Raw genomic sequence first — 18,468 nt, forward strand, 5'->3', positions numbered from 1 at the left:
GGCTTGCTCAAATTATGTTTATTTAACTTCCACCCTCCCATTAATATGTATTATCATGGCTAGGAATGTAACAGCCTGCAAGTCAGGAAATATGGAAGTGATATCTGCCTAGCATCCTTATGTTTCAGTGCTTCTCTTGTCACAGTGAGGGATGATGTTTACTTTGATAATATTTTATCAATGTCATCCATGATTCTGTTGCCTAAACTATTCTTTTTGTTACTTTGTTATAAATACTATTGAGGGAACCATGTGACTAGACAGTATGCTCATTATGGATCAGTCCTCCATCCTCTCTTCCACCCAGAATTTTCCCCTACCATTGTTTTTCCTTCTTCAAACCTTACTGCATTTGGTGATATTCTAGAATCATTCATTGTCTTACTCTAATTCTGGCCCCAATTAGTCATTTAACATAAAGGCTCTGAACTGCTTAAATTTTGTTTCCTTATTTCATATGTCTCTAAAAAATGTTTAAAAGGTACCAACAGGCTAAAGCTTATTTCCTTTTGTGTCACCTATTACTCTCAGAAATATTGGCAACTGGGTATAGAGTTAAAAGTTTGAAATCCCAGTGAGGGTCTGGAAATTGATTGTCTATTAAGGACAGGTCATCATACAGCCTAGTATGTCTAGAGGATTCTGGTTTATACCTGGTGTCCAGGAATAATTATCAACTGTACTTCCCTGTCAACCACAAAATGCCTTATTTTAAGCAATAAATAACATGACCACCCTATTGAGGACAGTATTTCCAAAGCACCTTCCAGCTCTCAGAATCATGGGTTATTAGAGCAAGAAGGGTCTTTAGGGTCACCTGCCATTCTCTAACCACATGGACACTGAGTAAAGCTTCAATAACTCTGGTCAACCAGATAACTTAGTTTTGCTGAAAACTAGCCATATAACTTTTGATGAACTCAATTTTTTCTCTGGCATTGAGTTTTACTTCTAAAATGCTACCACTGGCCGAGAAACCATATGATTTCTCTCTCTCTCTCTCTCTCTTTGGTGTTTAGTGATATTTTCTGATTATGAAATTAGTACATAGTATTTACGAATTGAAACATTATGAACCATGTAATAATTAGAAAGAAAAAGTGCCCCCACAACTCTATTTTCTAGATAGAGCCTATATTAAATATATTTGACATATATTTAGTGTTCTCTTTTATTTATTTATTTTTTTCTTGTGCTAAGATCCAAGGCAAGACGTCTTACAGAACAGTTTTAGAGATCTTTCTAAAGGCAATTAGAGTCATATCGAGTGATCCAAATCAGTCTTTAAACTGATTTTTCTGGAAATCAGTTCTCTCTAAAGGCACATGAACTAGAAATGGGGCGAGGGCAGTTTTGTTTGTCCCCTTTATGCCTCCCTGTCTTTGCATTAGGAACTGTCAACTGATTGTGCAAAAGTCCACTGATTAGGGGTAGCATGCCCTGTTTTGGCTGATTCAGCACGGTATGAATTACCTGCTGGTTATATTGTGACTCCTAGACTGGAATGCTAATGGTCCTCCTTGGCTTCTATGGCTGTATTTAGTTGCAGTGATTTGCCTGAACAGATCAATGGTGACAGGAGGCAGATGTCCTGAGAGTCCTCATTTCCCAGGATGAACTGTCATGGTGGACAGACTCTCCATTGTGCACAGAATGTGGCTTGGATACCAAAAGCACATGTCTAAAATGAAATTCTGGACTTTATGTTATAATGAAGCCAATGCTGTAGAGCTAATTAGCAAATACGAGTACTAAGCTTGCCTATGTAGCTTTTGCCACTAATTAATGTGAAAGTAAGAGAAAAGAGATAAAATGGCAAAATAGATGAATAACTCTATCATACTTGTCTCAGTTACTGCAGGAAGCCAAGAGGGACACAAAAGTATTTTGAAAAATGTTAAGTTTTACTCAAATGTTAAGCTTAAAATAATTAAGTTTATTATAATTGCTTTGTGGTATTTAGGTGGATATTCTGGATACTTCTGTTATTAAATTCTGCCTAAGTAAAGTGAGATTATTGTAGCCTGTGCCATTTTGGCCACATTGGGTGGGTACAGTTAAGCTGTATCTTACAGCTCTAGGATATCCCACACAGAGGGATTTTAACATTAGTCCCTTCAGTTTTATGATCAGATATATGTTTGGTCTGGTGTAGAAAATGTTTCATCTCTTGTGTTTAATAATCAGACAATCAAGTTATGCCACTTAATTCTTTATCAATTGACAATTTGGATTAAAAATCATTCTTCAATTGTTTCTCACATTAAATTAATCCAAAAGTAGGCTTCTTGATGCTTCTGTACTACTCCCCTCTCCTCTTAGAGTTTCAGAGTTCCTCATTTTCTAATACTGAGGGGCTCACACTCCCCTGGGGTACCTGACCTCTGCTTTATTTCAAGCCCACCTGTGTTCTCATCTTTACTGTCAGGGATCTGATGCTGACTCTGTGCTGGCACTGTCTTTTGAGCTCCTCAGATGTGTATTATTAATGCTACCAATAAAAAATACTTTCATGCAAAGCATGTTTTTGAAACCTGGTAACATTACAAAAACAAAAATAATAACAAGGCTGATGATATTTATATGACTATTCAGTTCCACCTAGCTTGGGTTTGATAATCCACAGCAGTAACAACAACAATAGAAGATGGAGGTGTTTGAGAAAATCAGTGTATAGGATTGTGCCAGCGAGTCCTAGTCCAGCTCTTCCTGCTAATCAAATTGGTGATGTAATCTTCTCCATTCCCCAGGAGTCACCTCTCTCCTCCAGAAATGACAGAGAATATATTTGATGCTTCTTACTGTGCCCAGATCCACGACCTCCTACCCCTTTGAATAGTCAATACTGCTAAGGAACCCAGTGACCCCACGGCATTCAGCCTTAGCCCAGTAGCCTGTTCTTTCCTTTTCTTTTCTCCCCTTGCTGCATTGAATTGCAAATCTAGCCATGCCTCAAGTGAAAGCACTTATATTTCTGATCTGCATCCTGACTCCCCTCCTCCTCTGGGACAGCAAAAACCCTGAGGAAATGTAGTCAGCCTCAGTTAAGCCAAGCCTCTTATCAGATTAGCTCCCTGTTTAATAAGACTTGAGGTAGGCATCCCAGCTGCGCTCCATCCCATTTCACATAAGCAGAAGAATCGAAGAATCGATAGCTGGAGACCCTTATTCTATAGAGTGGGGCCTGTGAATGTAGCTTTGGGCCCAGTTTCTTCAGTTTTATCATGAGAGTTGGGGCAAAAGCCATATTTGCAAGTTTCAACAGGGAGAGTTAAACCATAGAAGAGCTGAAAAGCCTTACCTAGGGGAGGCGGCAGAAGTATTTATTAGGCGACTAATAAAACTTTAGATCCTACTTTTAAGCATTTAGCCCAAACATGATTGTTTTGATAGCATAAGGTCACAGTCCTTCCACCTCCCCAGCCTTCTGGGCTCTTTTCCTAATATGTAAAATGTATTGGATTAACACAAGCTAATTCTTAAAGCCCCTTTCTGCTCTGAACTCCCTTGAGACCCTCAGGCCCTATAATGCTTTTATGGAAAAGATATTTTGAGGAAAGGATGAGGAGACCTCAACTTTGACTTTCATTCAACTATTCATTATTTGGCAAACGTTAGTTCAGTACGGATCATGTGACAGCACCCAGGTGAGTAACCACAGCACCTGACTGCAAAGAACTCATATTTTACTGGAGACACAGGGCCATAAAGTATAATCATAATCCAATGTGGTCAGTACAAAATCAAGACCATACAGGGTATTATGAGTATACAGAAGAGAGCTGTACTACAGCTGGCCCAATGGGATCACAGAATACAGCCTGTTGAATTTATATGGTTATCTTCCAACCCAAAAATGTCATCAAAAGTGGAGGTTGGCCCAGACAACCTCCACTGACTAGATATGTATCTGGTTACTTATCTTAAGGAAGAATAGGTAACCAGCAATATTTTAAAATATTAATGTATCTGTTTTTGAAAACATGCCAAAAATTAGGGCAGGAGCGTTTGTTATTAAATGCTTTGTTGCTCTTTGACTTTGTAAGTTGCTGTAGAGTGCTATGTTCTCCTTCAGGTTTGGACATAGGCCTTTTCTCTTTCTTAGACAATGTCATTGTGCAATAGAAAAAATACTGGATCACTAGTCAGGAGACCTGGGGTTTGGTTTTGGCTCTGCCACTAACTAGCAAAGTGACCTTGGTCAAATTACTTAAACTTCAATCTTTTCTTCCAGTTTTGATCGGATAGTTTCTGTTTCCCTGTGAATCTCTGATTGTTTCTGATCCCAAGTGTGTCTGTGAATGTGTGTGGTTGACAAAATAGGCTCAAAGCATAAGAAATTAGTATGAGGCTATGTCACATGTTGGGTTCCCTGGGAAGCAGGCTCTGGGATGAAGATTATCAAGCAGATGGTTTACGGGGAGTGCTCTTGGGATGGATTCCAATGGAAGGAAAGGGATGGAGCAGGAATGAACAGAGGGACAAGTAGAGCTCTGATGCAGTCTCAATGGAAAACACAGACAGGCTGAGACTTCAGAGACATCCTGAGTTGGAAAGAGGGCTTTGCCTTGATACCCTTGTGTTGGGCAGTCAATGGATACAGCCTGGGATGAAGCAGCTCTCTTTAGTCAAAATCATCCTCAAAGAGGGCTGAAAATTGAGGGCTTTCTGCCGGCAGCACTCTCAGTAGCTGGAAGAATGAGTCCTTCATTCCTGAAGGGGACACTACATCACAGCATCCTCCCCACAATGTCTGTGTGCTCTCACTATTATGAGCATTGATAGAATATATTTGAAAATACCTAACACTGTGTCCATACTCAATAGATGTTCATTTGTCCATCTGGTCTACCCGCCCACCCATCCATCCTTTTATTACTTTTTTTTTCTTTTTCATAGCTTATAGGACTGAAAGGAGAGAATCAGCTGGTAATTCCTCTTACTAGCAAGAAGGGAATTCCTGTTTAAGGAAGGAGATTGTATCTATTGATTCCCTTCTAATCTGAAGCTACCTCTGTTCTATACTAATTAACAATAACAATTGAATACTGCTCTGGTTTGTAGACTTTTTGAAATATGCTATTTTATTTGATCCTCACAACGAACTTATGTGGCAGGCTAAGCTGGTATTAATAGTCTCACTGTAGAGATGAAGAAGCTGAGGATAAATCTAGTAACTTGTCCCAAACCAGGATGAGAGGAAAGGAGACTTTGAATCCAGGTCTGCTGATTTCTAGTCCAGGGTTATTTCCATGATGCCAGAGTCAGCAGGGCCTCACAGGCTATGGAGCAGCTGATAACCTGGGCTTGGGGCAGCCTGTCTTCCTGGAGAGTTTTTTCTCAGCAGAAGCTGAGTTACTGTACAGCAGTAACTGCCAGGGGCAGGGAGCCTATGGGCCCCTTCCCAGTGTTTCAGTTCCCTACATTTCAGCCCCCTGCAGCTCGCTGAGCCTGTGTAGAATCCTGTGTGTATATTGTCAGCAGACCCACTAAGCTTGGTAATATTACACACAGAACAGCAGACATTGTTCCCTGTGACTTAGTGTGGATTTACGGTGAGGAAAAGTCCAGGCAGACAGATGTAATGTGTCACCATCCCATAGACCAGTGCTTCTCAAACCTTAACCTGCATTTGAATCACCTGGAAATCTTGTTAAAGTGCAGACTCTGCAGGTTCAGTAGGTCTGGGGTGGGACTTGAGAGTCTTCATTTCAAACACGTGCCCAGAGGAGGCTGGTGCTGTTGGAGCATGGATAATGGTTTCCCTCTCTCCCAGTCACAGAAACCCACAATCCTTCACCAAAGAAGCCCAAGTCTGGTACTTCCCTTAAAGGCTAGCTGGAGCCAATGATCTGAAAGAAACAAGTCATAATTTTATTGTAGTTATAGTTTCTTAGTTCTTTCCGCCTCTTCCTAACCTCCACTCTTTCTAAGGAAAAAAGGAAGAAAAGAAGGTAGCAGAGAAGGGAGGAAGAGAAGAAAGTAAGAGAGAAGGAAAGAAAAAAGAAAACCAAATTGGCAATGTGACATGTGGTCAGAACAAAACAAACTGTAGATTTCTGTGATGCTGCTAGTAACAGGTGCCCCTGGAGGCTCTTCTTATTTAGAAGGCTCAACACTATCCATTTTGTGAAAGAGGAGAGGAGACCATATGTATAAAGCCTGCAGATACCAGAAGGAAAGATGCTTGTCCGCAGCGTCTTTCCCACTGGTAAGTAAGGGGAGTCCTTGGGGTTGGAAGCCCTGTGATCTTGTTAAACCAGCTCCATTTAATGAGCTGTGGCTGGGTATTTAAGCAACAGAGCGCCCCTCGCTGCAGTCCCTGGGGTGTTGATTTACTCCTTGATGGTGTCTGTACTGTAGAATATGGCTTCATTTCCTGGCTTCTCAGGCTGGTGGAGGGGGTGGGTGGAAGCAAATGCTTTTGAAGTGATTTTTTTGCTAAAACATTCAAATTGCTTTTTCCTAAGGGGGATGAAATATTTTCTGAGTTTTTGCCACATAGTTTCTCCAAGCAATAGAAGGAGGGGGCAGGGAATAGAAGCTGGAAACAGCCTTAGTCAGGAATGTTCCTGGGAGTAATACCAGGCAGAGCAGGGGGAGGGGAGCTTTTGTTCTACAAGGCAAGCTCTCTAAAAGCAAGGAGAAGAAATATGAAAATCAGGGCCTGCTCACCAGGGAAAAACTGTCAATGCAGTGGTGGAATATACATGTGAACGGAATATTTAAAACAGGCTTGATCAAAGCTCCGTGAGGTATTCTGTGCAGAGCACTGTCTCTGCCGGTCACCTACTGTCTTCCTGACTCTCCATCCTGGTTTCAGGGTGCGGTGTTGGGCAGGCCAGGGTTGGTGCTGACAGCCTTTGTCTGTCTGTGTTCTCAGGGGTGTGTGTGTGTGTGGTGGGGGAAGGGTGACAGCCAAGGCTTTCCAGGAGCATGTGTCTATGGAGACTTGGGGTGGAGCTGAGTTCAGGCCCTGGCACCAGCCTTCCAGAGGGAATTCAGAAGTATGGTCATTAGGCATCTCCCGCCTCAGGCAAATGGGGAAGGAGTTTGCTTTTCCTGAACGCCAACCTGCAGAGATGAAAACCAGGAGGAAACAGCAGGATTCACCTGCCACCCCAGCTCAGGATGCCTGAGGCCCCTGGTGAGAAGGTGGTGCTGCTCTGAGCATCTGTGACAGATGCTCAGAGCAGCTGTTGATTTAAGCATCCTGGTCTCTTTTTCATAGAACTTTTACCCACTTGTTTGAATGATTTATCACCAAGAAATCACATTCTATCCTTGAACATCAAAAACTGTGTCTTTTTGAGAAAAATGGCACAGTGAGAGACAGGGAGATAGACAGGAGTGTATAATTTTACTTAAAAGAAATCTCCGTGGAACTGGAAATAACTTAAAATAGTCTATTTTATGAGAATGGTGGCAGTTTTCTAATTGATTTGCATGTGTTATTCTACTGATTTCCAAAAGAGGACTGAGGTGGGCATTGTGATGGCTATTTCATGAATGAGGAGACAGAGACTCTGAGAGACTGTGATTTGTCCAAAGTTACACAATAAGTAAGTGGCAGATCTGGGACTTAATTAAATGTGTTCTGCTGCTTTCCACTATATTATGACAGCTCTCCAAAAATGAGCTGTTCCATGTCATCTCCCTATCTGGCAACCCTATCTGCCTTAGGAACCCATTTTACTATTACCTGTAGAAAATAGATCATCCCCCACCCCCTTTGTAATTCTGGGCCATATCCTTGGTTATTATCTCATGAGATTTATTTTTTTAAAAGATAAAAATCTCCCATAATGGAATATAAGGGGAGGTTGCCAAGCCTGACCTCTACCCACTGTGATTTCAGGGGAAGCACAGGGTACCAGCTGTGCACCCATGTTATAAAGATGATCCCACACACCAGCCTTCGCCATATTTTGGTATAAAGCAAGTTAGAGGCAGTAGAGTAAAATAAATATTAGCATGGGCTTTGGAGTCAGATTTCCCTGCATAGTCCAGCCTTAACCTTTCTAGGCCTTAATTTTCGTATGTGTAAGTGAGGAATAATAATACCTCTCTTAGAGGAACTCTGTGAGGGTTAAAGAATGCATGTGAAATGGTCAGTAGAGTGCCTGGTCCCAAAATGTTACTGACTGCTATTTTTAGATTCATAGATTGTGCAGTAGGACCCTTAAAAAGAGGTTTGCCTTTGAAAGACTTGCAAGAATTCAAAGTGATTTAAATCTCTTTCAACTGAAAGGCCTTTACTTTTAGCTCTGAGATTCTGTGGGTCTAGGAAATACTGTGATTCATGCATTTTTGTATTTCTCACAGTTACCAAGCACAAGGCCTTACATGGAAAAGGTGCTCAATTAATTCCAGTTGACTGGGGTGAGATGAGGAGGAATGTGTATTTGGGGGGGGGGCGGGTGCTGGGTGCAAAGTTATGGGAGAAGGGGTGTGTGGGAATGTGCCCTTTGACCACAACCCAACATCTTTAGACTCCTTCTTTATACCTTTGCCCTTGGAGCACAATATTCTTCTTTCTCCTATGTTTTTTCCAGAGTACAGTGTCAACAGAGATATTCTTAAGATTGTTGTCTTGGGAATAATAAACTCTGCTTTACTAGAGATGAGAGAATCTTTGTTCATAATAAAAGAGAAAAGCAGTTACCCAAATAGACAGAACTTCCAACTTTTCTTAGCTTTGGAGATTAAAGACTAACCATTTCTGAATACACTGCTATGCTATTCTTGGCCCACACCTTTCTCTTCCTGACTATTCACCAAGTCCACCTTCTTGCAGATTTCATCCTATTTCTCTTCATAGATCAAGCTGTGCTTTCCTGGATTCCATGGCAATTGCTACACCTTAGGCTCAACAGACTTGATCCTCAGCTTCAATGGAATCTTGTCTTCCAACGGGCTCCTCAACCTTTTATGAATTATCCCTTGAGATCCCCATTTCTATACCGGAGAAAGCAGAGAGGCCCTGTGTTAAAGACCTACAAGGATCTGAGATAAAGAGACGTCTTTAGATTTGTTTACCGTGGGGTTGATGACCAGTAAAATGTCTAGTTTAGATCAGGGTCTTCTTGATGGGTAGAGCTGCCTATACGCCAAGATGGAGAAAGGAGGCTACAATGAAGTATGATATAAATGTCATTGAGAGTCCTAGTTGCCCCCAAATCATTTCACTATAATAGCATTGAAAGGGCTTAGTGATTATTGTTTACTATTTTTAGCACCTAAAGTCCTGTATTAGAGATGCTCAATCAGATTGAACCAGGTAGACCCAGAATCATTTTCTAGCTTTAACCATTGCTGGATCTATGACCTCAGGCAAATTACTTTAGTTACCTCATTCTGTAAAATGGCAAATATAATCTATCCCCTTTGTGATTGTGGCATGGAATAGAAATAATGGGTGTAAAGTGATTCTTGATGACTGATATGTATTAGATGCACAATAAATGGGAGATATTTATTATTAAAATATTTAAATACTTATAGACTAATATTTAATAGAAATATTAAAGTATTTACAGGCTATTCCTCCATAAACCACACACTGAAATACGAATATGCCTCCTGAGAGAAGTAATGCACCCAGTTTATCAGTTTAACTAGCTTTCACCTTGGAAAACAATGGTGAGGTTTCAAGGTATGGGACAAAGAGAGAAGGGTGTTGGGGAGAGTGAGCAGTGCCCACAGAATAAATTGGAAACAGATGCCTATCATTACAGTGTACTAGTTGTACCCATGATGATTGTTCTGGGGACTATGGTGGATCTGGCCACAGAGCTCCCGGCCATGAGAAGCGTCCTTCATCACAACAGTACCAAGTGGGCAGTGAAGTTCCTATTATTTTGATGAAAAAAAAAGAAGCAAATATATCAAGTATCAACCCAAGTTTATAAAACTGATGAATGAAAGAGCTTGGATTTGAACCCAAACTCTGTTCTCTACTCTTAGTATCAATATCATATTGCCTCTTTACTTATTTATTCTTTATTCCACACAAAGTAAGTGTTGTTTTCCTATTAACCACATATTCCAGTTATCCATTCGATATTCAGTTAACCAGTATTTGTTGGAAACTTCGTATTTTCCAGGAAGTATAGAGGATGCAACAATTCATAAGGCAAAGCCCCTCACCTCTCAGAGCTTGCAGCCTGATAGGGGAAATAATTGCAGTACAAGGCAGAATGTAAAAGATGCCAAAAGAGAAGTATGTCTCTCTGCTTCTCCATTTCTCCTTCCCACAGATAATCAATAAATAATCCTACTTTGTATTTTGCTCATACCTGTCTTCCAAGGAAACCAAATGCTTTGCATATATTATCTTGTCAACACTCCCAATAGTAGAACAGCTTCATACTTCAGTTCCAAAAACCTATCACATTGTAAAACTGTGTGCAGCCAATCTCACACTTTCTCATGTCAGTCAGAGCAGTGACATAATGTCTTGCAATTAGCATCAGAATCTCAAGTACACAGCATCAGCATTGGGGGTCACATACCTCAGGTTTATTTAGATCTGCATGGGGACATAGTTCCTTTTTTCATTTATAGCTTATGGACTGATAAGCCAGTCAGTGGGGCTGTGATGAGGGGAAAAATAAAAAGAATGAAGCAATTTTATTCCATTTGGCCAGCAGCAGAAGGCAAACACGTAAGGGAAGTTAAGGAGCCCTGGTAGCATCTGAATGCTGAGGTATAGTAAAGGTTACCACTGAAGCCTGACTATGTGCTAGGCATAGTGCTGAGTGCCTTATTTTCATCATCTAACACACACACACACACACACACACACGCCAGTTTAAGAGGGTTATACTTACTTTTGATTAAGCACTCTTATTGCCATTTCCTTACAAATGAAGGAACTGAGACTCAGTTTGGTTAAGTAACTTGGCTTAGGCCAGGCAGTGAGTCTGAAGTGAGCTGGAGCTCAGCCACAGACCTGACTCTTTAAAGTTCATGTCCTAATGACTATGCCATACCCCTTCCTAAGATTGGGAGAATCAAGAAAAGCTGCATGTAGATAATGCCTGGCTGTCTGAGGAGTCTGCGGGCAAGAGCCAGAAAGACAGGAATTGGGAAGCATCCAAGTTTAAGATGAGACCATGAAATATGTAACAGTAAGAACTGTTGGTTGAAAAGACTCAAGCCCAACTCAAGCTATCTTAAATTATAGAGGAACTTTTTATCTCAGAGAAGCAAACTATGGCAATAGTGGGAGAAGAGTGGGTCCAGTGGTGTTCATCCAGGGAAATGAAGGCCTCACGTCTCTGTCTGTCTCTGTCTCCCTATACTGCAATTCTGCTTCTCTCGTTTCATTCTTTGACACCAGCTCACCCCATGAGGCTGAAACCATGTCTATAAGCTGCCTCAGAATTTTATCTTTAAAGCTTCAAGGCCTGTGAGGAAAAAGAGCTGTTTCCCATAAGTCTCAGTTAGAAAAATCCCTAGAAAATTTCTGATCGGTTTTGTCTAGATTATTTACCTCCCTGTGGCTAGGGTAACACATTGATTGGAACATCACCCCTCAACCAGAAGGTAGGATTAGGAGTAAAACTGTTTCCTCTTCTAGAAAAAGAGGAAAAAGAGATGTTGGAGGAGGAGATCAAGATGGTAGAGAAAGAGGACATGGAGCTTACCTCCCCCCATGAACATATCAAAAATAATCTACATGTGGAGCAATTCTCACTGAAAACTCACTGGAAACTGGCAGAAAGACTCCTGTACAACCATGGCTGTAAAAAAAAACAATACACACATCAACAGGTAGGAAAGAAAGAAAAGTCATCAGGTCAGGACCTGTACCCCTGGGAGCAGACTCAGGGAAAGGGAGATTAAACAGGTGGACACACGTCTTGGGGAGTGAGTGGGTCGAGCCACAGCAGACTGGATGTCCCAGTCCTGGGGTCCTACACAGAGGAGATAAACGCTGTTGGCTGGTTGGAGGACAACTGGGACAAATAGAAGAGCTGGGAATGCCTGCACTCCAGTGTGAGTAGCACACACACTGGCTATCCCCTGAGGCAGGGCAGAGAGAGTTCTGCTCTAGTGGCTGCACACCACAACCCAAGCTGAGCAAATGCTCCGGCCCCACTCATTCCATGTCACAGTGTGGCATTGGATCTGGGGTGGGTGTGACCAGGGAAAAGACTTGACAGTGGGACAGTCCCGTGGTGGAGCCTGGGTTGGGTGGCAGCAGCCATTGTTGGCACTTAAGGCAGTGCCTCAGAAGCTGCCCAGATCTCTGAGGGCAGCCACTACACCATAGCTAACCTCCCGACACATGCTGAGTCTCCACATGGGTCCTGCCAGTCCTGCAAAGTGTTTCCATAACAGGTCAGGGGCAGTGGAGGCAGGGGGCAGTAATCAGCTGTGGGGGACAAAGGGGACTTGCACCCAAGGCTGTGAATGGGCTGAGCTGCAGACATCTACATAGGCAGTGCATCAGACCTCTGTCCATGAACAGGCCTCACTTGTTTCAACACTCCCCTCCTCTGGGGCTAAGGTCCTGATGTGGGGAGAATGAAAATCACACACCTAAAGGGAATGAAGCCAGCTCAGGCTTAGCCCTCAGGGTTTCTGCCCCAGCAACTTGGGATCAGACCCCACTCCTGACAGGGTGGTGATGGCCACTGAGCAGAGAGGAATCCTGCCTCATACCCTGTGCCAGCTCAAGCCTCCCATCTCCATCCCCACCACTACCAAGTACACCCTGAGGAAAGATGTGACTTGCCTCCACGTAAAATTCAGCTCTCCCACCAAAGGCTTTGTACATATGCAGTCTGTATAGGGACACTCCCACACCAGAACACCCCTTCAAGACTGCAATAGGTAACTGATTCACTTAAATTCATACAGGCAGAGAAAGTTAAGCAAAATGAAAAGACAGAAGAACTACTCTCAATTGAAAAACCAAGAGAAAACCCCTGAAAAAAAAATAATGAAACAAATAAACAATGTATCAAATAATGAATTCAAAAATTGGTAGTAAAAGTGTTAACTGACTTAGGGTAAATAATTGATCTAAACAGTAAACATTTTAACAAGGAACTGGAGAATATAAAAAGGACCAAATAAGAAATGAATAATTCAATAGCTGAAATTAAAAAACTCACTAGAGGTAATTCCCAGGTGATCCAGTGGCTAGGACTCTGTGCTTCCACTGCAGGGGCCTGGGTTTGATCCTTGGTCTGGAAACTAAGATCCCGCAAGCCACAGCACAGCCAAACAACAACAACAAAACAAAACACTAGGAAGTACACTAAGTAATACTGAAGAACACATAAGTGATCTAGAAGATAGAATAATGGAAATCACCCAATCAGAGCAGCAGAAAGTAAAATTTTTTAAAAATGAAAGCAATTTAAGAGATCTCTGCAATAACATTAAGCATTCCAACACTTGTATTATAAGAGTTCCAGAAAGAGAAGAGAGAGAGAAAGGGATCAAAAAATAGATTTGAGGAAATACGGCTGAAAACTTCTCAAACCTGAAGAAGGAAATGGATATTCAGGTATGGGAAGCACAGAAAGTCCTAAACAAGATGAATCCAAACAGACCCACCCCAAGATAAATCATAATTAAAATAGCAAAAGTTAAAGAGAGAATTCTAAAGGCAACAATAGAAAAACAAAGAGGCATATATAAGGGAATCTCCATAAGGATATCAGCTGATTGTTCTGTCGAAATTTTTCAGGTCTGAAGTGAGTAGCATGAAATATTCAAAGTGCTGACAAAGAAAAACCTGCAATCTAGGATACTCTACCCAGCAAGATTATTATTTAAAATAGAAGGAGAGAAAAAAAACCTTCTCAGACAAGCAAAAATTTTAAAAATTTATCAATACTAAACCTACCATTAAAAAAAATGTTGAAGGGTCTTCTCTAAATGGAAAAGAAGTAAGAATATATAGGAAAGGGAAAATGTCACTTGGAAAGGCAAATGTATAGTAACAACTGAGGATCAACAACATAAATAAGCCAGTACACAGATTAAAATACAACAAAAATGTAAAAGCAGCTATAATTACAATAAACATTTGAGGGGTAAGCAAGAAGATGGGAGTAGAGTGACCAGTTGTCCTTCCACATTCTTATCAGATTGTATGAGCTGTATGAGAGTGATATTTTGGAAAGGCCTAGCTTCTTGCACGGCTATTATTTATTGAGCGTATCTCATATCCCAGACGTCATGCCAGGTACTTTACATGCATTAGCTCCAATTCTGAGAGCCAAAATAGTTGGTAATTTGCCCCAGTCCAAATGTTTATTAAAGGTAAGAATGGGATCAGAACCCCTTCCACTACATCACTGTGGAAGTGTTTTCACAAGTGCTCTAGCAGATCAAGGAGGAGATTTCAGAGCTGTGTGTCCGATGAGATTTAATAATTGGTACCTGCCCACAAACCCATCCCGTTTTTATCTATGCCTGGCATGTGGGTGAAGAAATGAAATTCTATTCATGGTTTTCCAGAGGATTTTGTGTCTTAGGATAGTGGTTTAAAAGTATGGTCCTCAGACCAACACATCAGCCTATCCTGAGGACATGTTAAAAATGCAAACTCTCAGGCACCATTTTTAACATACTGAATCAGAAACCCAGGAATGGAGGGGAGGGCAAAACTCTGTTTTAAGTCCCCCAGGTGATCCTGATTCAAACACCAGTGTTTGAGAATCACTGCCTTGGGGAATCTTTCGGGAAGCCAATTTCAGCTGAAGGGTACCTAGGTATCAATGGAGAAATGGGGGTAGAGTGACCATTTGTCCTGTTTTCTCAGGAATGAAGGGGTTTCCAGGATGTGGGGTTTTTAGTTTTAAAACCAGGACAGTACCGGGCAAACCAGGACGATCTAGTTACTGTATTAGATTTTTATTGCTGTCATAACAAATTACCACAAACTTATAGCTTGAAACAAAAACATTTGTTATCTTTACAGTTCTGTGGATCAGAATTACAACATAGGTATTATTGGGCTAAAATCAAAGTGTTAGCCAGGATGTGTTTCTTTTTGAAGGTGTAGAAAGAATCCATTTCATTAGTTTTTTAAGTTTCTAGAGGCCCCCTTGCTCTGCCTTCAAAGCCAGCAATGCTGCTTTTCTGTGACCATTATTCTGTAGTCACATCTCCCTCTGACCGTAGCCAGAAAAGGTTCTTTGATTTTAGGAAAGGATCCATGTGATTAGATAGGCACCACCTGGATAATCCAAGATAATCTTCCCATCTCAAGATCCTTAATTTACTCACATTTGTAAAGTCCCTCTTGCCTAGTAAGGCAGCATATTCAAAGGTTCCAGGGATTAGGATGCAGACATATTTTGGGAGCCACTATTCTGCCCACCACAGTTACCATAACTGGAAGCCTGCAATGCGGGAATTTTCAGTATTAAAACCAGTAAAGTCCTAGGCAGAACCTGGACAAGTTGGTCCCTTAATTGGAATGGCAGTGTGCAGAGAAGAGCCTTATTTCTATGGGGGTGGCCACATCGTGCTGTGGTGGAAGAGACTCTGAAAGCAAGCTCTGGAGTCAGGCAAAACTCAAAAAGAGTCAGATCTGTTTTCCTGAGTTGCCTATTCTGTGATTTTGTGTAATTGATTCAAACTTTCTCTTTTTCATGCTTGTGACATGATCTCTCACTTGTGGATTTTTTTGTGTGTGTTGAGTATAACCATACTAATTTATTGTTAGTCACTAACCATGGGTAATTCACTGTTGCTTATAAAATGCTACATTAACTACTGCTACCATTTAGTTATCAAGTTTTGAGGGTAACAAAAACAAATAATGACTTTAATTGTCTGAATCTGGCTCTGTGTGTGTGTGATCAGCATGTGGTCAGGGCCTTGCTGAGCCCTAAAGAGAACTGGTGAAACATATTCACAGGAATGCAAGCTGTAGTAGTAGCTCTTGCAGGGAAGTAATGTTCCATGAGTGTTTTATTGTATAGAGTGTTTTATTGTATAGAGTATATAGTAAGTATATTGTATAGAGTATATAGCAAGTATATAGTAAGGATTTATTTATTCTCTGTAAATATCTGACTGTCTCTAGTTCTGGTATCTCTTCAGATGAAATGTCTCCAAACAAAATGCCTCCTAAAGTGGTTGGAAATAGATGCACATACAAAGTATTGATCATGCTGCTGAAACTCTGTGAAATTAATATAAACATGGGTAGATGAAACCAGCAAGTGTTCCTCTTCTTCATGTTGACCAGGAGGCTGGGAATGGAAGTGGTTAAGGTCTTTGCCCATGTGAGGCCATAGGCGCTATTCTACTTTACATTATGACACACATGCTCTTCTGTAAAGGAGAGAGCACAGTCCTTGGAATGAAGATTGACATGGAAGGACTCAAATCCCAAACCTGTCCCTTATTCTCTGTGTGACCTAAGGGTCATTTCTCATCTTTCTGAGCTTAATTTTTCTCATATTAAAAAATAATAATACCTTATATTTGTTTTGAAAGTTAATAATAACATATGTTAAATAAGTATTAAGTGTCTGGTGCAGAGTTGGCAAAAATAAATGGCGATTATTAACATTATTAGTTCACTTTTCAAAGACATCTCCAGTAATAATTGAGGGCTTTTCAAGGTTGTTTAGTATAGTAGTAACTTCACCCCTTGAATGGCCATTTATTCGACACACATTCTATTCTGTGTCAGGCTGAAATTGAGGGTATAAAATTAACAAATGAGTAATCCCCATCTTCCAGGAACTCTCATCCTTCCTGGAGAAATGACACTTGCTTGAACTGGAGGCATCAATTAGTGATGTTTGGAGGAGAAGAGAGCATGCCACACTTTGGGAGCAGTATGATTGAACCAAAGCACAGAGGTGAGATACAGCCTGATCTGTGTTGGGAATTACATGTAGCTTGCTATTGCTGCATTATTTTAGGAAGGAAGTAGTCAGAGATGAAGCTGAAGATACCAGCTGAAGCATGAAAGACCTCCTACATGATGGCAGGGAGCTTGAACATTATCTGTTCATGGAGGGGATCCACTGATGGTTTTAAGTAGGGAATGATGTGATCTAATTAAGATTTTTAAAACATCACTCCAGATGTTCCATGGAGAATAGATTGAAGGGAGGGAAGGGTGAAAGGGAAGTTGGGGAGATCAGTTAGTAGACTTTATAAGTTATGTTATCTGCATTAAACAACAACTAACTAAGGTTATCTCATGAGACTTCAGTTAAAGACCTAAAAAGATTGTGAATAGAGTTAAGGGCACCACCAAGATCGTTAAATTACCCCAGGACTAGCAACAGTGGGAATCGTTACCAGCCCCAGTCATGAAAGGTGGAGGGAAGAAAATAGTGAGAGCTGAACCATGGAGAAAGAGCACCTGATAGGAGTTGTAACCTTACTTAGGTCAGGTTCTCCAGAAGTCGACCCCAGAGGAGAATTAATGTGCAAGTCCGTTATTCAGGAAACGCTTCCAGGGGGAACTGGTAAAGAAGTAGGGGGAAAAAACATGCATGGACACTAGTTCATCAGCATATGGTAGAAGGAAGGTGCTGTACAATGAGTTAGGAATGAAAAGGAGTCAAAAGATCTGGTGCCAGGGCCTCTGCCACTTAAGTCATTAAAATCCCTGGTTTTTAGTTTGACCATCTATGAAATGGGGAGAGTGCATCCTTACAGAGCCATTGTGGGAATAAAATAAGAAAGTATAAGGATTTTGTGAGAGAGTATGCTAATGTAAGGAGCTATGATGTAGGAAGATTGTAAATATTTTAACCTGACTAGTCTGGGGAATATGAGTTCAGAATTGGGGCCACACATGGAGGCTGCTCTTAGATCTCCTGGGTCCCATGTTTGTGCTCTAGGCCTGATATCAGACAGTCTTTGAATTCATTTCTGGACACTAATGACTATTTTTATGATGAACAGAAAAGAGTCTGATGAATAAATTTTAAAATTTTTTATGATGTTAAGGGTAATTGGGGAAATTTTTTAAAATATTGTCATTTAAAAAAATTGGATATAGCACCTAAATGATGGTAAATAGGTACAAAGTACTATGGTTATTATATTTTTAAAAGCAAAAGTATCTTTTCAGCAACTATGAAGCTTGGGAGATCCCTGCTGGGAGAAGGACGCCTGGTCTCATTGTCCTCCCAGCCCTTCCACCCTTCCCCGAAGCCCCTCAATAAAATGGCTTAATCCGCCCCTCCCCCCAAAAAAAGCAAAAGTATCTGATATTGAGGCATTGTCACAGTATGGCTCTGCTGGCAAAGAAAATTGTTATCTAGTTATTGGAAATCTGACAGTATATCAAATGAATAGAATTGTTGCCCTCTTAAATGTTGTCAAAATCTAATTATTGTTATTATTGCCATTTTATATTTCCCCAAACTTTTCTATAAACATCTGGGCCATAGAGTAATTTCTCACTAAATGATAACATCCATGACCCTGTGAGAAATTTGGTAAAACTTTTTGATGTGGAGA

The 18,468-nt window shown here is 40.9% G+C and overlaps 1 long non-coding RNA gene across 3 annotated transcripts in view; it reads left to right on the forward strand.

Moving 5' to 3' along the window:
- Positions 1-18,468, forward strand: part of LOC115853600 (uncharacterized) — a 393,922-nt gene that overhangs the window by 210,559 nt on the left and 164,895 nt on the right. The window contains exon 6 of one of the 3 annotated variants that reach the window (XR_011377417.1): positions 16,726-16,840. The exons of the other annotated variants lie outside the window; for them this stretch is intronic. This is a non-coding gene — a long non-coding RNA (uncharacterized lncRNA). Of the gene's footprint in view, positions 1-16,725; positions 16,841-18,468 lie in introns of those variants that run through there. 3 annotated transcript variants of the gene reach the window in all.

Source organism: Globicephala melas, chromosome 4 (genome assembly GCF_963455315.2).
Source record: "Globicephala melas chromosome 4, mGloMel1.2, whole genome shotgun sequence".
Classification (NCBI taxonomy): Eukaryota; Metazoa; Chordata; class Mammalia; order Artiodactyla; family Delphinidae; genus Globicephala; species Globicephala melas.